Source organism: Colobus angolensis, unplaced genomic scaffold (genome assembly GCF_000951035.1).
Source record: "Colobus angolensis palliatus isolate OR3802 unplaced genomic scaffold, Cang.pa_1.0 Scaffold52, whole genome shotgun sequence".
In the NCBI taxonomy this organism is placed as follows: domain Eukaryota; kingdom Metazoa; phylum Chordata; class Mammalia; order Primates; family Cercopithecidae; genus Colobus; species Colobus angolensis.
Window position 1 is genome coordinate 4,353,386 of NW_012118710.1, and position 11,057 is coordinate 4,364,442.

Genomic DNA, 11,057 nt, shown 5'->3' on the forward strand with positions numbered 1-11,057 from the left:
GCCCCTGGGGGGCAATACATGTCATGTTTGGTCTCCCCCGCAAGACAAGTGAGGTCCCCCAGGCTGTGCCCTCATCTCTCTCATCTTTGGATCCACTGTGCCCGGCACAGCGCCTGACACACAAGAAGTGCTTCCTGGCACCCCAAGGCTCCGTGAATAGATGTGGCATTCAGGCCAGACAGAGCTGAGCTGCCACGCAGCTCACTCCCGTTCTCACTCCAAATTGGCAGAAGAGAGTGAATGTTATTTACAAAAACACCAAGCCAAACAATACCCTCCCTTCCCTGACACACTGAAGCTGCTCTGGGAACAGACAGGGGTCACCAAATGGTGACCAGATGGTGACTGCCGCTCCATAACTCCAGGGGCCTGGGGCAAAAGGCTTGGCTGCCCACCTGCTCCCAGGACCTGTGAACGATCCACTTTGTAGGGAAAAACCCAGACAGTTCCCTCCTCCCAAAATCCCTTCTGCAACCAGCTCTCGGAGTGGAGACTCTGCCAGCTCTCACCACATCCTGGGGACTCTTGAAGCCTGGGCTGGAAGTTCTGCAACCTTGCCCCATGTCAATGGCACTTACTTTACCTGACTTCTTCCTTAACAGAGAGGTGTTAATTCTGCAGTATTGACCCAGAGTAGTGGGGTGATCACCCCTGGTAGGCACAGCTGAGCCCTAAAATAACTGAACCCAGACAGAGCAGGGGAGCCCTGGGGCAGAAGGAATGTGGGGAGAGGGGAAGAGGAGCTCCCTTCTACCAGGGAAAACTCTGAGGACACAAGTAACTGGAGGAACAGGGATTTCCTGCAGTGTTCCCAAACAAAGAGAGCTGGCAGGGCTTTGGGGAGAGCTCCGTTTCCCTTCGTTTCTTTCAGCAGCGGTCTCCTCCTCCCACAGATGTGGGAGGCAACAGGCCCCCAACTGGTTATCAGGCCCTCCAGCATGAGGGCCTTTGTCTCCCCTTAGACATCTAGCTGGCAGGGCAAAGGGCCGACAAATCCTCCCTGACCCTCCCAGCTCTTTGTTATCTCAGAGGGAAGATTACATTTCTGTATGGGGAGGCAATGTGCCAGGAGGCCTCGGGCAGGACAGAGACAGGCAGAGCTGCCGTCTGACCCCCATTGCCTGGATCAGCTCAGGGCTGCCCTAGGGACACTCTCCCTCCACTGGCCTGGGGCCCTTCCAGAAATGGGAGGGCTGCGTTTCAGAAAGGGGGAGGGGTACAGGAGTGGGACAGAAGGGGAGGTGGGCTGGAAGGATAAAAGCAGCCAACTCTCAATTATTCAGAAGCGTGTCTGCAGTGTGTGGATAGCCCATGCCTTCGCTGAGTTTCTCACCTTCTCTGTTCAGCTGCCATCAGCTCTTTCCCTGAGAAGTGGAGGAGGGAACCCTGGCAAGTTGGCCACTTGCTTTCATTTTGGCTTCTTAATGAATCTATAGAGGATTTTTCAGCAGCAGGCCCATGTCCCTCAACACCAAACAAGCATTTAGATCATTCTCTTTCTGTTTAAATCCAGAACGTATTCTTTGGCCTTTTCTTTGAGGTTCAATATACTCCTACAATGGTTCTAAATCATAAGAAAAAGGGGCTTGATTTAAAACCCCTTGTTCTGGGCCAGGCTCATGCCTGTAATCCAAGCACTTTGGGAGGCCAAGGTGGGCAGATTACCTGAGGTCAGGAGTTCGAGACCAGCCTGGCCAACATGGTGAAACCCTGTCTCTACTAAAAATACAAAAATCAGCTAGGCGTGATGGCAGGCGTCTGTAATCCCAGCTACTCAGGAGGCTGAGGCAGGAGAGTCGCTTGAGCCGAAGAGGCGGAGGTGAGCTGAGTGAGCTGAGATCATGCCATTGTACTCCAGCCTGGGTGAAAAGAGCAAGACTCCATCTCAGAAACAAAAACAAAAACAAAAACAAAAACAAAAACCTTGTTTGAGAAGAATTACGGAGAGGAAGGGCGATACACACTCCTTTAGGAACGAAGTAGAAAAATAGTAGCTGGGTGTTAACATTAAATGCTGGATTTTTTCATGGCTTGTTTTCCCAATCATATTTCCTCAAATTGTATTTCCTCCTCTGGTAATCCAGGTGGGTTATGCTTAGCAAGTCCATCAACGACAAATATACATGGAAAACCTCCTGAGTGGAATTGTTCAGACGCCTTAGATGAGATCCTTGCCCTAAAGCAGTTTAGAACCCAGTTAGAAAGAAAGCAGAGTAAGGAAAACCACTAACAAAGCTATGGTTAGTATCAACTCAGTGGATAGTCAGAAAGTGAGCAGGTGATCCAGGGACTGACAAAGCTGGGATGGGCAGGGAAGGCCTCTTGGGGGTAGGGTGTGAGTTTGGCCTTACAAGCCTGTGATGAGTATTAATTAAAATGCAAGAGGCCTAATGGGTGGGCAGCTTATTTAGGAGTATAAACCAAACCTGACCAGGAGCTGAAGGGTTAAATGGTGGCTTGTAGGGGAAAACCCTATAAACAGTGGCTGAAGTTCATTTATTCAACAAAGATATGAGTCCTTGTTTCTCATTTTCTGTTTTATATTATTTTGTTTTGAGACAGGGTCTTACTCTGTCGCCCAGGCTGGAGTGTAGTGGCTGATTATAGCTCACTGCAGCCTCAAACTCCTAGGCTCAAGCCATCCTCCTTCTTCAGCCTCCACCTCCAGCTAATTTTTAAAAATATTTTGTAGAGATAAGGGCTCACTTTGTTTCCCAGTCTGGTCTTGAACTTCTGGCTTCAAGTGATCCTCCTGCTTTGGCCACCCAAGGTGCTCGGATTACAGGTGTGAGTTGTAATTTAGTTGTTTATTTATTCATTTGTTCAACAAATACTTATTGAATATTTGCTCTTTGGCCAGTCAAGGAATTTCATGAGTGTCTACTATGTGAATAACACTGTGTTGGCCACTAGTCTGTCACCTACTGGTGGATTAGAAAAATAACGCGAGGACCCTTTTCTTTTTTCTTTTTTTTCTTTTTTTGAGACGGAGTCTTGCTCTGTTGCCAGGCTGGGGTACAGTGGCATGATCTCGGCTCACTGCAACCTCCGCCTCCCGGGTTCAAGCAATTCCCCTGCCTCAGCCTCCCCAGTAGCTGGGATTACAGGCGAGCGCCACCATGCCTGGCTAATTTTTTTGTATTTTAGTAGACGCGGGGTTTCACCTTGTTGGCAAGGATAGTCTCGATCTCCTGACCTCATGATCCATCTGCCTCGGCCTCCCAAAGTGCTGGGATTACACGTGTGAGCCACCGCCCCCCCCCAACTCTTTTCTTAAATTAGCCAGGGAGGCGTGGGTGGGGTGGGTGAGGAATTGGGTGGGGGTAACTCATTCAGTATTCAAACTTCTACAAGTTTTGGGGATGAAGTGGGTGATGGTGAGGGAACAGGCCCTGCCACTAACTTACATAGTGACTTCTATTTGTGTAGTATTTTTGGTCCACTGAGAGCTATTATTTTATTTGATTCTTTTTTTTTTGAGACGGAGTCTCGCTCTGTCGCCCAGGCTGGAGTGCAGTGGCCGGATCTCAGCTCACTGCAAGCTCTGCCTCCCGGGTTTACTCCATTCTCCTGCCTCAGCCTCCCGAGTAGCTGGGACTACAGGCGCCAGCCACCTCTACCGGCTAGCTTTTTGTATTTTTTACTAGAGACGGGGTTTCACCGTGTTAGCCAGGATGGTCTCGAACTCCTGACCTCGTGATCCGCCCGTCTCGGCCTCCCAAAGTGCTGGGATTACAGGCTTGAGCCACCGCGCCCGGCTTTATTTGATTCTTATGATCATCTTGTGAAGGAGTATCAACTGATGCCGCTGTTTTGATTTTATCAGATACATGATTTGTCCTACATCAAACTTCATAAATGATGGACAGAAAGGGGGAATCTTTCAGACCTAGTGCTGCTACTTCCCACCCCAACGGTGGCCTCAGCCTGGACTCTCACATCACAGGCCCCACGGAGACTTGGAAAAAATACAGGCTCTTGGCTCCTTCTTGGGACAGCCCGATTCCTCATGTCTGAGCAGGTCCATGAATTTGTATTTTTCAGACGTTCCCTAGAGGACCCGTGTCCATCTGGATTAGGAAACCACTACATTATACCACTCTGCGGCAAGACTCAGGGGGAAGCATTTAGCCACTTTCCTGGGTTCCACAGTACTGGAGGGTGTTCTGAGTGGGCTGTGATTAATTTCCAAACCAACCACACCTCTCCCCTCAACTCCCACTTACTCTTTGCTTCCTAGACGTTCACTTCAGGCTGGAGACTTCTGGAGACCAAAAACATTGCTGTAGAATTTACAGGGTCCAGTTCCTGGTGGCGCACAAAACCTAAATTATGTGGCTGGGGAAAGCTGAGATCCAATGGAAGGGTTTGAGGAGGGGCTGACCTTCTCATAATAAAACCAGCTAGTATTTACTAAGTGTTAACTATGCGCCAGGCCCTCGTTGACCTCTCGACTCTATACGAAAAAGCACTATTATTCCCCTTTCACAGATGGGAAAACCGAGATTCAGAACGCGAAAATCATTCCCCAAGGTGCACAGACTCCAAAGTCCACGCTACCAGGTACAACCTCAAGGCTGCGGCGTCTCTTCACGTGTCCCCCACCCCCCAAACTGCTGCTATGTCTAGGGCCTGACATTCCGGCGCCCTCTGGGACGCGCTCAGATGCAGGGGCGCAAGCGCCAAAGGAGACGAGGCCGCAGGAAGAGAAGGGCAGAGCGCCAGACACCTCGGCCCGCTCGACCAGCTCCCCCTCCTCTGGGGCCGCGGCTGGGAAACTACAAGGCCCAGCAGGCAGCGGCAGGGGGCGGAGGCGGAGGAGGGACCAGCGCCGGTGGGAGTGAGAGGGCGAGCCCTCGCGCCTCGCCGGCGCACAGCGCTCGGAGCGCTCTTTCGGCCACAGGCGCGGCGTCCTCGGCGGCGGGCGGCAGTGAGCGGGAGCCGGGACGCCGGTGCAGCCGCAGGGCGCGGAGGAACCCGGGCTGTGCCGGCAGCAGGGCCACGTCCGGACGGGACCGAGACTCCGCGTAGCGCATTGCGGCGACCTCGCCTTCCCCGGCCGCGAGCGCGCAGCTGCTCGAAAAGCCGCGGAACCCGAGGACTTTTCTCCGGTCCGAGCTCGGGGCGCCCCACAGGGCGCACGGTACCCTTGCTGCAGTCGGGCACGCCGCGGCGCCGGGGCCTCCGCGGAGCGATGGAGCCCGGTCTGCAAGGAGCGTGAGACGCCGCCGCCGCGTTCTGGAGAAGAGGGGCACAAGGTCTGGAGACCCCGGGCGGCGGACGGGAGCCCTCCCCCCGCCCCGCCTCCGGGGCACCAGCTCCGGCTCCATTGTTCCCGCCCGGGCTGGAGGCGCCGAGCACCGAGCGCCGCCGGGAGTCGAGCGCCGGCCGCGGAGCTCTCGCGACCCCGCCAGGACCCGAACAGAGCCCGGGGGCGGCGGGCCGGAGCCGGGGACGCGGGCACACGCCCGCTCGCGCAAGCCACGGCGGACTCTCCCGAGGCGGAATCTCCACGCCGAGCGAGGTAAGAGTCGCGGCGTCCCCGGATCCGGGGTGGTTTTGGCCCCTGGCGCCGGAGCCTCCCGGCTGCGCGCTTTGCCCGCCGCAGCCCAGCCGGGACCGGCGCTTCTCGCCGCTCGCCGCCCGCCGCCTCCACCTCCCGGCTCCCTCCCGGGCGATCCGCGCCCCTGTTGGGTCTCTCCTCCCTTCCCTCCGCCCGCGTCTCCTTCTGCACCCCCTCCCTACGCTCGTCCCGCTGCTCTTCCCGCTGCCCAACTTTTCCGCCAACTCGCGCTCGGGAGCTGGCGAGGCGGCGGCGGCTCCTCGGTGAGTCCTGGGAAGGACAGGCCCGGGGCGAAGGCGGCGAGGCCCGCGGTTTCCTGGACTGGGGAGGAGGGCGGGAGTGGGCGGCGAGGTGGGGTGCGTTGTGTGTGTGTTGCATTCCACTCCATCTCTTTTTGGTCTTCTTTTGGGAATTCACCCCCAATTCAGCAGGTAGCTTTGGGCTCAACGCTAAAAATTAAGGACATTCCTCAGTCCTTTTCCACCCCTGGGAAAACCTGGGGTCCGGGTTGTGGGCGGATGGGGTAGGGAATGAACTGCAGAGGACGTGGAGGGCTAGGTTAGCTTCTCTTGGAATAGGCTTTAAGGAGGTGTCGTCACCAAATGGCTGAATCTGCTTGAGCTGAGAGCGAAAAACGACTCCGCTTTCCAGAAGGGGTGAGCTTATGACTTGGACGGTCTCCGAAAGGGTCGGAAGTTTGGGGAACGGGAGAACGACCCACAGTGGTTAAGCCGAGGTGTGGGAAGGGGGCGGGAGGGCCGTTCCGTCCCAATCTGGTTCCTGGAGGTGGGGGAAGGGATGAGGTTTTTGTCCGGTGCGGTTCACTCGGCAGCGATGCGTAGGCTTCTTTGGCCCAGACCCCTCTGCACCCCGCTTCCCCTCCCGTTATGTTTGGGGTTGGGAGAAAAGGGAGGCTACGACCCATGTTTGCAGAGGAATTTGTGATGGGGGTTCATATAGAACACACACCCCCTATGAAGCAGCCAGACACTGTTTTGGTGGTGGTGGGGCGAGGGCCGGGGGTGTGAAGCGTGTTTCTTGTTCTGGTCCCAGAAGCTATCAACCCGTTTGAAAAACATTACCACGATGTCTTTCTCCCCCAGCCCTCCCCCACCCCCATTTTCCAGATGTAACAGCCGCATCTGGTTCCGTTTCACCCCACACGGGTACACCGCAGCCGCGTTATTAACTTCCCTCTTCCTCCCCTCCCCCTCCCCCAAATTAAAACTCGGATTCTTCAACTTGTCTTGACCACCTCCCTCCTTAACATTTCTGGAGACTTGGAGATGCGACGTTGAGAAAAGAAAGTTCCCTTGGATCCCGAGTGATCTAAGATCTCACAAAGTTAGTTATTCGCCGCTGCTGGTGGGTGGCGGCGGTCGGGGTGCTTTCTGGATTGCGCAGAAAAGAGGCATCTTGGGAGATGGGTCCCAGGTTTTAGGGGGTGGCATTCGCGAACGGTTCATCCGCTAGACTAGGGGGGCTCTTTGGCTGTGCGTCTGGCCAGAACTGGCCTTGACGATGGAAGTTTCTGGAACCAAAGCGTTGCTTTCTCTCCCTTGTGTTATAGCTGGAGCTGCGAGAGCGCCTGCCCTGCCCGGAGCCCGCGGTCCCCTTTCGGCCGCCCCTCGGTGGCGTCACGCGCCCCTCCCGGAGCGAGCCCGGTGCGCAGGGCCGGGGGCGTGGGCGACTGCTGCCAGAGGCGCTCCCTGTGTGTTTTTAAGGACTGATTTGGGCCGCATCCCCCGGAAACTAAAGTGGGGCGTTTTACCGTTTAAGTAACGGCTACAGGTTTGAAAGCGGGGGTTTGGATTGTCCAGTTGTGTTTGGTAATAGTCTTTGAGGCAGGAAAGCGCCTTGTGGTCCAAAGTTGCGGGAGGGTGGAGAGAGTCGGTCTCTCTCACCCTCTTCTTTCCAGCCTCTTTCAAATTGAAAACACTTCTCTGGTTTCCTTCTTTGGGCGGTAGTTTTGGAGGCTGTAATGAAATCGCACTTTCTCTAGACGTGGTAATTAAGGTGACTGTTTCCTCCGCAGATGTGCCCTACCCTTTGCACCTCCGGACTAGGGCTTTTTTTGGAATACTATCTAGCCTTGAGACTGTTTAGCAGAAAGTGGCCATTTTCCTCCCTTGGCCCGGGCTCCCGGTTTCCTCCCTGAGGCTTGTTTAAAAGCGAAGTAGCAGGGCCCCGTGGGACGCGCCTTGGTCTGGTTAATCACCCCCACGCCCGGGTCATCCACCTTCCTCTCGGTGACCGAGGTTCAGCAGCCTCTGCTATTGCCGTCCGGTCCCGTCTGTGCCGAGGGCCTGCCTCCCTAATGACTTGTTTACATATCCTACCCCCAGTGGGTTAGGAGAAGCTGCGGGGCTGCCCCTGACCTTCCGAGTGCAGGGTGTTTGGGGACCCGGAGGCTGCTGGGGCCTGACTCCAGCTGGGAGGGTTATGAACTGCATCAGTGACAAGCTCCTTGAAGTATCTGTTGCATTTACTCTTAGTCATAGCTGAGTGTCAGCTTTTTAGTGAGGTTCATCCAGATTGAGAGCCACTTGGACTTCACTGCCTGCTTTTCCAAACATGCCTGCAGAAATGCTCATTTTCCAGGTATTTTTCCCAAGACGGATTCGGGCCAGAGTGGGCACCACTTGAACAATCTTAGGGTGCTTCTTTTCCTTGACCTCTGGCCATGGAGGATGTTAGAAAGTTCCATTAGGTAGCCCTTTGATAGCCAGGGAAGCAAAGGCTCAGAAAGAAATGGCGAAGTGTCCCCCACTCCCTAGGGGCAGAGGATTAGATACGTTGATGCATCCCTCAGGCTGGGCTAGCTTTATTCCTGGTGGACTCCAGAGGGCAAGAAAATTGAATTGGACACCCGGTAGGCAGACTCAAGCCTTAGAGACCAAGGAAAATCCATGGGTTTTGCTTTTAGTGGTGTGCTCTTTGTTTTCAATATTGACCTGAAACAAGACTCCTAAAATGGGAGATTTGCTGGTGTGAACTTGGGGGTTTAGCAGCCAGCTTCTCCAAAGGCTTTTTTCTTGCCTCCGTTTCTAAAGTGTCTTTTGTCAAAATGGCTGTTAGTTACAGAACACCCTAGCAAAGTTTGAGCCTGTTGCTGCTGGAGGAAAAGGCGTTAGAATTGATTCAAATGTCTTCTTCTGAAAGGACCTCACATCACTTGATGAATTTAATTTCCTCCTGGGAAATTTGTGTCTTGCATTTGTCTTCCCCAGAGCTTTGTAAAAGGCCTGAACGCACCAGGGACTGGTGGGAGTCCAGATGCAGAGCTTTAGAGAAGATTCTGGTGTTTCCAGAGAGGATGAAATGTCAGACTTGGGCTAGGATATTTGTTTTTCCCCCTAAGGTTGCATCTACTTTAAACAGAAATTCCCTCCCCACCACCATTTCTCTCTCCCCTGCAATGAAAGAAACCGTGTTTAGGGCCCTCTCTCCCATTTAATAGCACTCACCTGGATGAACTATCCCAAGAATTTGGTGGGGTTCCACTCATAGTACATCCTGTCTTCTAGATTATGTGCAGCAGTTGTGTTGGCCAGGCTGGTCTTGAACTCTTGACCTCAAGCGATCCGCTGGCTTCGGCCTCCCAAAATGCTGGGATTACAGGTGTGAGCCACCGTGCCTGGCCACTTATTGCTAATTTTTTATATGTCTTTTACTTCGAAGGACATGTAGACACTTTTTTTTTTTTTAACAGAGACGCAAAAAATAAGCATTTCTCTTGGACCAACTAAAATTTTGCAAGCTGAGCTGAGTAACTTTCTCCATATATTTATTAAGTACTTGCCCCCTGCCCTCTCAACATGTGAGTAGAGAATGCTCACTTTGGGGAAGAAATAAGTCTTATTCCCATCTGAAGGGAATAATGTTTTGGTATTACTTCCTTAATTCTGAAGAACCAAGTTGTCCAGAAATTTTCTCAGTACTCTTTGGACCAGAGTTTGGCTGGTTAACAAGGGATACTAGCTAGTTGCTTTTCTCTGATATTCTCAGCCTCTTTTTCTGGAGGAGTATCAGTATCTGTATCAGTTTCTTTTCATCAGCTCTGTTTTTTCCTTCATTCACTTACTCATCCAGTTAACAAACTTGTTGGCATCTCCTGTGTACATACTAGGTGCAGAGGGTGTTAGCAAAGGTTAGGGAGGCACAGACCCTGCTCTGAAGGAGCCTGCAGTTTCATGGGGAGAGAAGAGAATGAAGAACATAAATAACAATCATATAATATGACCTAAGCGCCATGTGAGAGGGGCCAGTAATGTGGTTTGCGAATCTGGAGGAATGAAATCCTCCAGCTAGAAGGCCCAAGAGAGTCTTATGGAAGAGACAGCTTCTTAAGGTGGGTTCAGAGAAAAGGGAAGGCCTGGCCTGTTGCAGAACAAGGAAGGGCAAAGAAGAAAGTCTTGCACAGAGGCATGGAGGTTGCTTCGAGCTGTGGTGCCCTATAGAAATAGAACATGAGGCAGTGCGCGGTGGCTCACGCCTGTAATCCCACCACTTTGGGAGGCCAAGGCGGGTGGATCACGAGGTCAGGAGATCGAGACCATCCTGGCTAACACAGTGAAACCCCATCTCTACTAAAAATACAAAAAATTAGCTGGGCATGGCGGCGGGCGCCTGTAGTCCCAGCTGGTTGGGAGGCTGAGGCAGGAGAATGGCGTGAACCCGGGAGGTGGAGCTTGCAGTGAGCCGAGATCGCGCCACTGCACTCCAGCCTGGGCGACTGAGCAAGACTCTGTCTCAAAAAGAAAAAAAAGAAAAGAAAAGAAATAGAACATGAACAGTTGGGCAAAGTGGCTCATGCCTGTAATCCCAGTACTTTGGGAGGCCAAGGCAGGCGGATTGCTTGAGCCCATGAGATGGAGATGAGCCTGGGCAACATGGTGAGACCCTGTCTCTACCAAAAAATACACAAATTAGATGAGTGTGCTCATGTTTTCTGGTAGTCCCAGCTGTTCAGGAGGCTGAGGTGGGAGGATCACTTGAGCCTAGGAGGCAGAGGCTGCAATAAGCTGTGATTGCACCACTGCACTCCTGCCTGGGGGACAGAGGAAGACCCTGTTTTAAAAAAAAAAAAAACAAAGCCAGGCACAGTGGCTCATGCCTGTGATCCCAGCCTTTTGGGAGGCCAAGGCGGGTGGATCACCTGAGGTCAGGAGTTCAAGACCAGCGTGGCCAACATGGTGAAACCCTGTCTCAAAAATAAAAAAATTAGCCAGGCTTGGTGGCTCATGTCTGTAATCCCAGCTACTTGGGAGGCAGAAGAATTGTTTGAACCCGGGAGGCAGAGGTTCAGCCGAGATTGCGCCACGCAACTCCAGCCTGAATGACAGAGCAAGACTCCGTCTCAAAGAAAAAAAGAAAGGAAGAAAGAAATATAACATTATAACATGAGCTATGTGTACTTTCAGATTTTCTAGAAGCCACATTGGAAATTAAGTTAAAAGAAAGAAACAGGTATTTTTTTTTTTTTTTTTTTTTT

The 11,057-nt window shown here is 52.8% G+C and overlaps 1 protein-coding gene across 1 annotated transcript in view; it reads left to right on the forward strand.

The window, feature by feature from the left end:
• Positions 1 to 4,934: 4,934 nt before the first annotated feature.
• Positions 4,935 to 11,057, forward strand: part of FGFR1 (fibroblast growth factor receptor 1) — a 71,108-nt gene continuing 64,985 nt past the window's right edge. Inside the window, exon 1 of the mRNA XM_011960686.1 lies at positions 4,935 to 5,524. The gene's annotated coding sequence lies outside the window, so the exon portion shown is untranslated. The remainder of the gene's footprint in view (positions 5,525 to 11,057) is intronic.